At 37.7% G+C, this 12,430-nt stretch overlaps 1 protein-coding gene across 19 annotated transcripts in view; it reads right to left on the bottom strand.

Annotated features, from left to right (window-relative positions):
* The window catches only part of mgat4c (mgat4 family member C), a 54,332-nt gene that overhangs the window by 25,291 nt on the left and 16,611 nt on the right, over window positions 1-12,430 (bottom strand). For 11 of the 19 annotated variants that reach the window (XM_077596665.1, XM_077596657.1, XM_077596664.1 and 8 more), the window contains exons 2-3: window positions 11,345-11,402; window positions 3,169-3,219 (exon numbers count right to left, since the gene is read on the bottom strand). The gene's annotated coding sequence lies outside the window, so the exon portion shown is untranslated. Of the gene's footprint in view, window positions 1-3,168; window positions 3,220-11,340; window positions 11,403-12,430 lie in introns of all 19 variants that reach the window. The other 8 variants (XM_077596667.1, XM_077596660.1, XM_077596669.1 and 5 more) reach the window with 1 other exon arrangement.

Genomic DNA, 12,430 nt, shown 5'->3' with positions numbered 1-12,430 from the left:
TTGATAAAATGTCATTTTAATTCATGCCAATGTCATACAATTCCATCTCTCAATACTAAGACCGCCTACATTGGACTATGGAAGAAGCCCGCTTGCAATGAACCAATGAATGGATTCAATTTTAAAAAAGAAAGAAAGAACAAGTACCATAGATAAAAATTGACCTAAAATTGCCGAGATTCATAGTCAATTTATAAAACAACAAGGTCTGAACCTACCAAAAAAAGTCCAAATCAAAAGTCTACCTGAAGAGGAAAATAAGCCAAATCGCACCCAGGCTCGAGTATTTTTTACTCATGTGAAAGGTCTATACAGCTTTGTGTGTTTGAGGGAATCTTTAACCAGCTTCAGTCTTTCAAGTCCCACGCCCTCACCAAATGTCAAGGGCCTGCTCGACTGGAGTGCGCCACTCAACTCTGGCGCTTCAGGGAAAGTTAAAAAGGTAAAAAAGGGAATGTGCATACCAATTGCAATGCATGGTTGCTTTCAAAAGTACCATAAGTATTTGAATAGAGCTCAGATTCACATGAGTAAATAGATAGATATATAGCTAGATAGATATACATACATACCCGTAGCTAGATAGATATACATACATACATATATACATACACGTATATATATATATATATATATATATATATGTGTATATATATATATACACACATATATACATATATATACACATACATATATACACATATATACACACATACATATATACATATATATACATATATACACAAATATATATATACATATACATACACATATACATACATATATATACACATGTATATATACACATACATTCATATATATACATACACACACATATATATACATATATACATATATATATATACATATATACATATATATATATATATACATATATACACATATATATATATATACACATATATATATATATATATATATATATATATATATATATATATATATATATATATATATACACTAGTGGCGGGCCGTCAGGGCCTTTTCTGCTGGCCTAAGAAACATCTGAATCATATTATATTTTGTCCATCAATACGTACTTATTATTCCAAATGGTCTGTTAGCTTCCTTTCATTGCTTTTCCCCCTGGTTGCACTGCTTCCAGATCTGTGTTTTCATATTGAAGCATTTAACCAATCACATTTCAGCCATGATTTGTTGCCAGATCAGATCTGCCTCAAAGCCTTCACAATCAGTTCTGCGGGCTCTGCTGCATTAAACTAGACTGTTGCTTTTAACCAATCAGATTTCGAGTTGGCAACCCCACAATGTTTTTTCGGAGGGATTGCCATTTTGCTGGCTGGGATACGTCATTGCTTTCACCAACTATGATTGGCTAGTAGGCGGGCCAAAGCCATAGTGAGGCAGCCCGAGATCGCAAACTCCACCGACAATGGCCGACAGAGGCAAAAACAAATGGATTCTGTTGCAGATTTGCTCACAAAGCTATTTTCCAGACTGACTTTTCCAGAAAAAAATGGACATCATTAAGAAAGGGCGGTCAACTCCGAAGCTAGCAAGCCTGTTACAGCCGGGAAAATGGTGTGTGCGCCACTTTCAGTGCGCTAACTTAGCTGCACAACCAAATATATAGTTGTGTTAATTTAAAGCCATTTTCAAAACGGACTATGCCGGAAATATGACAGGACAGGCTCGACTTTCATCATTAGCTTCGATGGCGATAGGAAAGAAGGAAGAAAGGAGGATGGATATTGCGTACAGTTAAAAAGAATTTTTGGTGAGTATAATATGGCTATATTCCTAAATAATATTTCAATTGTGGGCCCGGTTCTGATACCTGAAAAGCTCCAGTGTTTGTATTTAATCACTAAATGCTCCAAGGATGTGGATTTTACCCCAGTTTAATTTTTGCCGTTTCGCCATTGACGTCCATCGCTGTCTTTTCCCGAGGAAATCACCCCCTGGCCTGGTTGTAATGTCTCAAAAGCTCCAGTATTTGTATTCAATCAATAAATGCTGCTAGGAAGTGGATTTTACCTAATTTTAGTGCATTTTTTGTCATTTCACGTATGGACGTATCGACGTTCATCGCTGTCTTTTTACCGGGGAAATGATACTCCGGGCCCGGTTCTGATGTCTAAAAAGCTCCAGTATTTGTATTTAATCAATAAATGCTGTTTTCGGCTGGATTTTACCCCATTTTCAGGCAATGTTTGCCCGTACGCCATTGACGTTCATCACTGTCTTTTCCCAGGAAAATTGCCCCCCTGGCCTGGTTTTAATGTCTGAAAAGCTCCAGTATTTGTATTTAATCATGAAATGCTGCTAGGGAGTGGATTTTACCCCATTATTGTGCATTGATTTATTGATTGTTTTCTATGTGTCGCAGCTGTAGCTGCAGTAGAGGTTTTATAGCCATAAAATAGTTTGAGGGTTGGATTGATACGTTGAAGGCACTACCAGAAAATGCACCGACCGCCACTGAGATATATATATATATATATATATATATATATATATATATATATATATATATATATATATATATATATATATATATATATATATATATATATATATATATATATATATACACACACACACATATATACATATACACATGTACACATACATACATATATACATACATACATACATACATATATACATACATACATACATACATACATACATACATACATACATACATACATACATACATACATACATATATAAAAACCATATATATGCACACACAAATACATACCCACACTTAGTTATTTAGTGGGCTATGCACTAACACACACTCAAGCCACAAAACATTCATTCAGAGACTCCTTTGGGTTTTTGTGGCTCACCAAACCATTTTTGCTTATGTTCTCTTTGCTCAAACAAATGTGTGTTATTTGTTCACGTGTCACACCCACACATGCACGGTTCAAAAGTAATAATGCGAGAAAAGTGAAATTGTCGCAAGTCAATATTTCCTCTAGCTGATAAAGCTTGAAGGCTTCAGGTAACACACCAGCAAAAATATTTCTTTAACACTTTCAATCTGTCAAAGTTTGTGACTTCAGGAGGAATCCAATATCGCAAACGTCTTGTCCTGATCCCCATATTTTGGATTTTCACCAGATTGTCATCATCACCAAAAACGTGTATAGCACTTTAGAAGAAAACTCTTACCGTAGTCTCGGGCCTTGAAGTTGACTTAACTCAGTGAGTTGTCAGCAACTCCTGCAAAGCAAAGATATGCTAATGTCAGAGATAATACTAAAATATTGCAGTATACCTATGCACATATAGCAAAAATAATAATAGAATGCTATTTATTTTAAATTGTATTTATTTTTTTAATTCCATGATCATTCCTGCTGGCAATAACAAATGTTTGGGTAATTAAGAGCAACTCCATGCTGGGAAAAGATAGTGCAGCTCATGTTAAATTCAGTAAACGGATAGTGGAAAACACTGTCTCTGCTCCGTAGACCCACCAGTATACATTTGAACTGTTTTCCATCCACCGGCATCATCATCAGAACAGAAAAGTTGGCCTCTGCCATGCCATTATTACCGTCGGCCGGTGGTGGATAAGAGTACACAGCAGTGGATAATAGGCTATACTTCCTGTGGCGCTATCACCACCACACACACCCTTCTTTCATTACCATAACACTCGCAGCCGTAATAAACCGGGAGAAGCTTCCAGTCGTGACGCCCGCTGCGCGACAGGAGGTCAGCGGCGTCAAGGGTGTTTCCTAGCACATGGCTAATTGCGAGAAATCAGGACGCCACAGCAGCAGCATTATTTCATTTTTCTGTTTTTGGCCAGTCCTTTGCCAAAAAAAATCATATGGTATTCCAGAAAAATTCATCACTAAATTTGGCGGCTGAGTGGTTGGCGCGATGGCCTTGCATTTCTGGGGTTGAGGGTTCGATCCAGGTCAGTCCTCACTGTGTGGACTTTGCATGTTCTCCAAGGGCTTGTGTGGGTTTTCTACGGGTACTCCGGTTTCCATCCACATCCCAAAAACATACAGGCAGGCTGTTTGAACACTTTTTGAACACCATTCTTTTTTCTTTTTTTTTTACACAATTAAACTGAAGAAATCTTATAGCAGTAAATGAATAACTTTTTTTAACTGAACTTCATAGGAGTTAGGACAGGGAGTAAAATGTAACTGAACCTTATAGTACAAAATCTGGCTCAGGCTGGACTGATTGAGTGAGTGAAATATGTTTGGAAGATTAGAGATGCTCAATGATCAAGATACATTTGATACCATTCCCTTTTACAAATAAGTTAGACTTCAGCAATGTTCCTGGTAAATCACCCTCCTGAGATTTTATCCAAGAGAAAAATCTTCTCTGGAAATGTCTCTCTGGATGGATTTCTAGTAAAAGACACTTAAATTCTCATGAAGCTGAGACATGATCCTAAATAAATGCCACATCTTTCCAGGAGGGAAATAAAGGGTAACAGTTAGGCAGGAATTATAATGAACCTGTCAATATTTTTACATTTGGAAAAGGTACCTTCCATTACAATAATTATCCGTTTGGGGAGTTGAGAGGACGTAAGAGGTTTAAAGGACGCCTATAGTCGTGATTATCTTTTGAAGCAGAAGATAAATTATGAGTAGTATTTTAGTTCAGATGTTCCCATTGTTGATGCGCTTTAACATGGTTCTAAAGCTTCCCTCATGATTATCCTCTTAGCAGGCTCATTGATAGAGACGGCAGCTGCCATACATACATACATATATATATATATATATATACATATATATATATATACATATATATATATATATACATATATATATATATATATACACATATATATATATATATATATATATATATACATATATATATATATATATATATATATATATATATATATATATATATATATATATATATATATATATACACATATATATATATATATATACACATATATATATATATAAGATAGCTGAAACACTATGTGGACTTTGGCTAGATCCAACATAGGTTAAGCACTATAGAAAATGGATGAACTCCATCCATTTCCTTTATCATGCTGATGACAGGACGCAATTTGATAAATATTCATGATCGTGTCTCGCATCATCAAGAAGGTAATTATGTGCTGCATTATGACAAAACCATGAAAAATGACGGTGCTCAAGCCAGCGGACTGTAACCATGGTGTCATTTGTAACAGAATGACCCACTCCACAAAATGGCTCCCAAATAGTCGCAGGTGTGAGCGAGATGGAGGCACGAATGAAATCAGGTCGGCGAGACGATCTCCTACTGAGGCTTCTCGGTATGAAGCCCCTGAGGACACATGGAAGCAACACTTAGGCCCAATGTGGTGGACATGTGAGGCCCTGGCAAGGTGGATTAGAATTCAATGTGAATAACAGCAAAAGAGCCATTTAGGAAATGTTATCATTTTGAAGATAATAACCAAGGTTGCCTATATAGAGCAGTAAGTGCCTGTTTATGATTTATTGCGATTATCACTCCACTATCCCACCTACTTATCCATCCTCTATTAGTCATCGATGCATCTGATCGGTATACACTCATTGCCAAATTCCATCGAAATGTCCTCTAATCTATCCTTTCAATTTTCCTTCATGTAAACTGCATTATCCATTCAATCATCTATCCACTTTATTATTATCAATGTGTTGAATTAGTCATTCTCTGTAACCATCCACTTCAATTACTATTCATTTGTTCAATTTATCCATCTATCCATCCATCCATCATCCATTCTTCCACCTTCCATCCTTTGCCAACATGTTTACCCATCAATATATTCAACCATCCCTCCACAAACCCATCCGTCCATATGTCTGTCAGCCCACACCTGAGTAGTCTTCTTCTTTACTGTGCACAAGTGCAAGTGTGTGTGTAGGTGTGTCTGCATGTTAAAAGCGTGAAGCATGTTGCAGTATTCATGGTAGACATTTTGACAAGCTCGCTGTCAAGGCTCCTCCCTACACGCTCTCCCTCGCTCATTTACATTTCACGTTGCCTTCTTACCTGCACGTTTTTCCTTTCACATTTTGGCCTGCAGAGGATTTCATCTCTGAGATGAAAAGGAACGTGCGTTCATTTTTTGTCCCTGGTTTTAAGTCGCTGTTAAAAGGTAAGCTGGGAGTCCTTCAGCTCGCTATTGCTACCTGATACGTTTTCCCAAGATGCTGCTTGGCGCTCCTTGTTTGAAATTGATTTAATTTATGTCAAGATAATGGAGGGAGAAGAATAGAGGTGTATCTTGAATTCATGTTCAGTTTCTCCAACAATTGCCTATAGTTTAATACTCGGCAGAAAAAATACATTATAATGACACATCAATACCATGTGCTTGTCCTGAGTTAGAACGAGTAAAAAAAAAAAACAATAGGGGAACAGTTAAAATGTAAACATTAGGGTTGGGGCATTGGTATAGTAGGTGAGGTAAAGTGTGAGATTGTACATAATTGAAAACAATACTATAAAACAAATGCAAAGAATGTTTTTGTGGATACCGGGCTCTTTTTTTTGTAACTAGCGCGAGTCTAGGGTGGTAATTAAAAACATTTTCAAAAAACTGTTTGGATCTAAGTAGAGGTGGGTCATAATTTTGCAGGTCTGAGCAAGCAGGCACTTTTAAAAGAGAGTGGTTTGCACTGCTGTGGGAGTGATAATAGTCAATTCCATTTGCTGCAAACCACCTGTCACCTGTCATCCCCTTCAAATTAAACTACCCTGATAGTTTGTTTTGTGTATGTCTTCACTCCTCTATGCCGTGCCAAATTTATAAGAGTTTTATTTTCAATTGAAAGGGTTTAACAGGTTTGAGGGTTTTGAGAAGATTCCGGGAAAGGTGAGATTATCTTTTGAGCTAAAATTGGGGTAAGAATTATGGGTAAGGATATAGGATTTTGTTTAGGATGAGAGTTAGGGTAATAGTAATGTCGGTTAGGTTTTGAGAATGTGAAGAAATGTTGTTACTATATATTAGTATTATTATACACTAGTGAGAATGGACATGTACTCCCATCTTTTAACATCAACATAATATTTATAGTATAAAACAGAATTGGCCACCCGATGATGCAGTGGTTCTTCCGCTTGATTTTGGTGCAGGCAGGGTGGGTTCGATTCCCACTTGGTGGCAGTGTGAGTCGTTGTCTGTCTCTCTGTGTGCCCTGACTAGCGACCACTCTAGGGTGTAGTCTGCCTTTTGCCCGAAGACATTTGGGTTAGGTTCCAGCAACTCTTTTGAGGATGGGCAGTATGAAAGATGAAAAAAAAACTGAATTTTAAATCTGAAATTTACTTTGGCAATTTCATTTTACTTTTTACATAAATTTTCACTTGTTGACTGTAGTTCAAAATAATTAGTCTTCTGGCATTGAACAATCAACCTAAAGCTATAAAAATTCTATCCATCTATGCATCCATCCATCCATCTGCTTTGACAGGTTAGAATGATATTTGCGGGCTTAGTATGTTAATATCAATAGAGTTATTGCCATGAAACAAAACAATGAGAGAGCAATTAAAACTAATGAGAATATTTATAAACTAGAGTAGCATACAAAAAAATCCAATAAAACCCTTGATGTAATTCCCCTCCTGTTCAGAAAAGCGTAGGAATTAATGTCTGCAGCGAAGCATTGAAGACAACAAAAATCCTCTGCCATCAGAAAATCTTTGTCTGGTGACACTCGGCTTGTTTAATTCTGCCAGACCATTTGAGAGCGGAAGGCGCCATTAATCATCTTGCTGGAGTGTGATTAGCCTCAGAGCAAGAAGCAAAAAAGCAGGCAGGAAAGTAGAATGAGTTCGATATTGTAAATTGAGCTTTCATTATGCTGCAACACCAGAGTCTTTCCTAGTACCCATCGAAAATTTCTTGTGAAATCCTCCTTTCCAGCAATTGGCACAAAATCCAATATTAATGACTGATGACAATTTCAGAGTGAATTACTTGTGACCAGTATGAGGTTGGTTCATGGCGCCCATTCCAAGATGGTGAATGGTAACCTATCCCGAGTGATCAAATGATGGAGACTCTCGGGTCGCAAAGCAATCCATTATGACTGGCCTCCAATATAGTTCGATTTGGTTTCATTCCCGTCTCATTTTTGGGAAACTCTTAGCTCTACGACTAATATATTTAACTGTTGCTGGTGGTACTGTCTTTGTATTTTTTAAAGTGATATTTCCAAAAAAGAGCTATTCTTTACATTGCATCCAGTCTCATTAAAACGTAATCATGTTGAAGAAGCAAAACACAAGAGGGGTTGGGCACTGCACTTTCACTTGACAAAGTCAGCTAATTAGGTCAGAGCTCTTCATCCTAATGGAGATTGTAGTCCGAAATGCTGTACCTTGAATTCATGCCCTACTGGGAAGGATTGGAAGCAAGTGTGGATACACTAGTTTGTTTGGTTCTTTGCTCAGTGACAATAGCTTTAAGTGAGTTCCCAGGCAGGGAATCTCTACATAGGCAAACTTATTTTTCATCTCCGAAGGAGGTGGCAAGGTGTTGGACTTCTCCGCTGTCACATCAGCGGGATGCTGACAGCAGATGTAGAAAGAGGGAGACGTGCTCCTTCAATGTCTTTTTATCTTGCTTGGTTGTTGGACAAATGCAATACGGTCACTGCCCCTAATGTAGGATTTGTGAAGTTCCATGACAATATATAATCTCTCAAATGCAGACTGATTCCACCTTTATCATACCGGTCACTCCAATTACATTACAATTCACCCCATTTCAGAGAATACACGTCACACCATCTACAAGAAAATAGGATTTATGAAAATTATGATGCAAACTGATAGGTTCCACCCTATTTATGGAACAATATGATTCTCTCCTGTTACAGTATTAGCAACTTTATATTATTCACTCGAGTTTGATACGATAACATTACAAATGGTGTACAACACTAATTGCTCCAGTTGAAATGTGATTACATTCAAGTCCAATTACAATCCACTCGAATAATGATGTGATAATAGTAACTACAATTCTGATACAATTCAATCCAACTCCTTTCACACATCCATTTAAGTTACATAGACTCTATTGGCTAAATTAAATCACCTCCAGCCACGACAAGATTGGCTGCGTTCACGACGTCGGAGGTATTCTCAAGCATACTAGTAAATCGGACACATTTTCCGAGCATGATAAAATGTAACAAGTCGACCAGAATATGTGCATTAAAATTCAAGGATCATGTGGGGCAGATCATTTTTTTAACTAAATAAAACAAAACAAAACTACAATGCTGGACTGGTCACCAGTGAGTCATGATATACAGTCATTTAGTGGTAACTAGCCCCACTCTAAGTGTGAGTGTGTCAAGTAACTGGACCACTGCACCCGCAGTTATACTTGAGAGACAATAAAGTCTAGTAAAAATTATGCCACACTCCAATAATGACATGAAACACTCCGAAATGATATTGGACGCAATCCAATTAGTCCGTGTTGAACTCCAAAGCAAATGCAATAAAGTTCATTTCAAGTATGCTCTTCTTCACTCTAATCCAAGAATAAATTTGAGGCTATGTACACAAAGCGCTTTGCGAATTAGGAGGGATGGTAGCATTTAACGCCAAGTTAAGATGGATGGTAACCATAGAGACCATTAACATGTATCAAGTGTGAAATGTCACGGGAGGAACACCTCATGCAGCCAAAATTTTGTTGTTCACAAAGACTCCCACCAAAGCCTCACTTTTCTTTTCTTCACGCGTGTTCATTTATGTCTCTCTCTTTTTTTTTTTTTCCTTGAACTGTACGCCCGTTGAACTACGAGAGCTAATGTTGAGCTCCAGAGGCTCTGATTTTCCGCTCTGAGAACTTTATTAACGTAATGCCCGGGAAACATAATGGGATTATTTTTCAAAGGCTTGCAGTGTTGTCACTGCCGAAGAATTAAAACCAAAGAAAAAAGAGAAAAAAAGTGACATGCAACGTAATGCCTGTTTGCATGTACTTCAAAATGGCCCCAAAGTCAAGTTATAGAAAAGCTTCCATCATGGAGGAGCTATCTGATCTCATGCAAATGAGCCCTACACGTTTCTCATGAATTCTGATTCTGCAGGTTGTGTCAGGCAACACGAGTAGTAAATATTTTTCAATGTCTATCATCATAGCAAGTTGCAGTTCAGGCCGGTCATGATATACAGTAGTGCGTATACCATTATATACTTGTATCTTTGTTACATGGCCCTTAGCCTTGTGCTTTTTCTTGCCAATAAATTGAATTGAATTGAATTATAACACGATTTTCTTCAATTTTGATGAAAGTCACTCCCTCTAAATATGACCTCATTCATACAATGCAATTCACTTCAATAAAGATTGGATTGGATAACTTTATTCATCCCGTATTCGGGAAATTTCGTTGTTCCAGTGGCAAGAGGGTGAGGATGCAGGAATAGGAAAAGCATTTTAGACATAAATAGATAGGTAATAGATAGGTAATAAGTAGGTCAAGAAATAAATACATGAATAAATATATAATTAAATAAGCGTGTTGCTTAGGACATATATACATACATACACATAAATGTACATGCATGCATACGGTAGGTCTTAACACACAGCCATTTTTTTGTTAAAGAGCCTGTAATTCATAATTTAACTCTCGTCATGGACGCCTTGTTAAAATCTCTTTTTTACTTTTTGTTTTCTTCGCAAAAAACGGTTTCTTGATATGTTTTACATTTACCAACGATTTTAATCGTTTTTGTGAAGAAAAAAAACTATGACTATTTTAAGAGAGTGACGTTGTAATACAAAATACCCCAATCACAATCCCATCCACTGCCATCACAATATGATGTCCTCAAATTACAATCTGATTAAGGTGAATTTGTTTACATCAACTTTGAAATAAAAAACAAATGTACCAATAGTAAAATGCAGCACAAAAGACTAAATAGGCATCTGTTAACATACGTTTTTCAGATAACTAAACCCTTAAAAAAACATAGCAGGCTGTTGGTGCTGAGAGAATTAAAAAAAAAAACTATATAAGTCGCATGTTGGTATTAACCCAGTCCCATACATAAAAAAGTAAGACACATACTACGGAAAGCACATTACAATACAATGTATTTCATCCACTCTCATTACAATATGATTCATTGTTATGCACTCCTGTTCTGCGGGGTGCGCTACCAAGACTAATAACTACAAATAAATGCACATAATATGTGGAGTTTTACCTGTGACAACAACATTTACACTAAATAAGCGGTGGGTGTACCAACATTTAAACCTAAGAGAGCGGTCTATGGATACACAGGAGGGCTAATAAACGGTGAGGACAGCACACTTACTTACTTCCACTGCGGGGCCATCGCTAGGCTCACACATCAAAGTGGCAGAGGGTCCTTACGGCCTAAAAGGGAAGAAACAAAAGGAACATTAAACGGCTTCCCCACACGCACACACACATACATACACAAGCACCGTAAAGCTCAAGTTGAAGCTGTGCGAAAGAAAGATGGAGGCACACGGGAGAGAGCAAGCGACATTGATTTTCCCTCCTGTGAAGCGCCGCTTCATCATTTCTCCAGACACAATCTATCGATCGTCCGCCTTTAGTTTGTTGTTAATTTTGGGGGCCTCCAAAAGCCATCATCCACAATGACTCTTTGCACCTTGCTAGTGATGGATGGCATTGAAAATAGGGTTCGAACGCTTGTATATGACCTCATATTTTGTACTTGTACAGTTCGGTTAACCCCAGTTTATTGCGAGCGGTTGGTTCTACACGTACCTGCTACAGCCAATGTGAAAATCTGCGATTTTGATAGACTGCATCAACGAATTTATCTAAAACCACTTCAGCAGATTATTTATCGGCTTGATTTGGTGCGACTAGGAAAAAAAATACATTTTGGAACATAGGGTACAAAATGTTATATTTGATGAACCTCCTGCCCAAAGAAAAAAAAATAAAGATGCGCGCACGTACTCAATGTGGGGGAAAAAACCTAAGCGGAAAAAAAACTAACTAACCATAGCTTTTTACGCTTTTTCATGTCTGTGGACAACTGCAGTCAGCACGTTCACAGAAATCAGAGGTGCATTCTTATTCTTCGGCGCACTTATTTGTCGCTTTGCTATCACAACGGGAGTGCCGTTTGCACGTCCACGCCGACTATATCTTCAAAATAAACAACGGCTGCCGGCGCCGTTTGTTTTCCTCCATTTTATTTGGAAGAGCAACGCGTGGGACTGCGACAGCCTCACTAAGTGTGAAATAGAGTGCGAGTAGATGGGCGCCATTGGGTAGTGGGGGGTACACATGCTGGCGATCTTTTGTCAAGCACTCAGTGCCATTTAATGGCCTGTAAAAGGCCCCTTTGCAGCAGAAAGAACAGGCAATTAGCATAGTGAGTGGATTACAAGATTGCTTTGACT

Source organism: Stigmatopora argus, chromosome 3 (genome assembly GCF_051989625.1).
Source record: "Stigmatopora argus isolate UIUO_Sarg chromosome 3, RoL_Sarg_1.0, whole genome shotgun sequence".
NCBI lineage: Eukaryota > Metazoa > Chordata > Actinopteri > Syngnathiformes > Syngnathidae > Stigmatopora > Stigmatopora argus.
The sequence above is the reverse complement of the archived record's forward strand: the minus strand, read 5'-3'. Positions and strand labels throughout refer to the sequence as shown.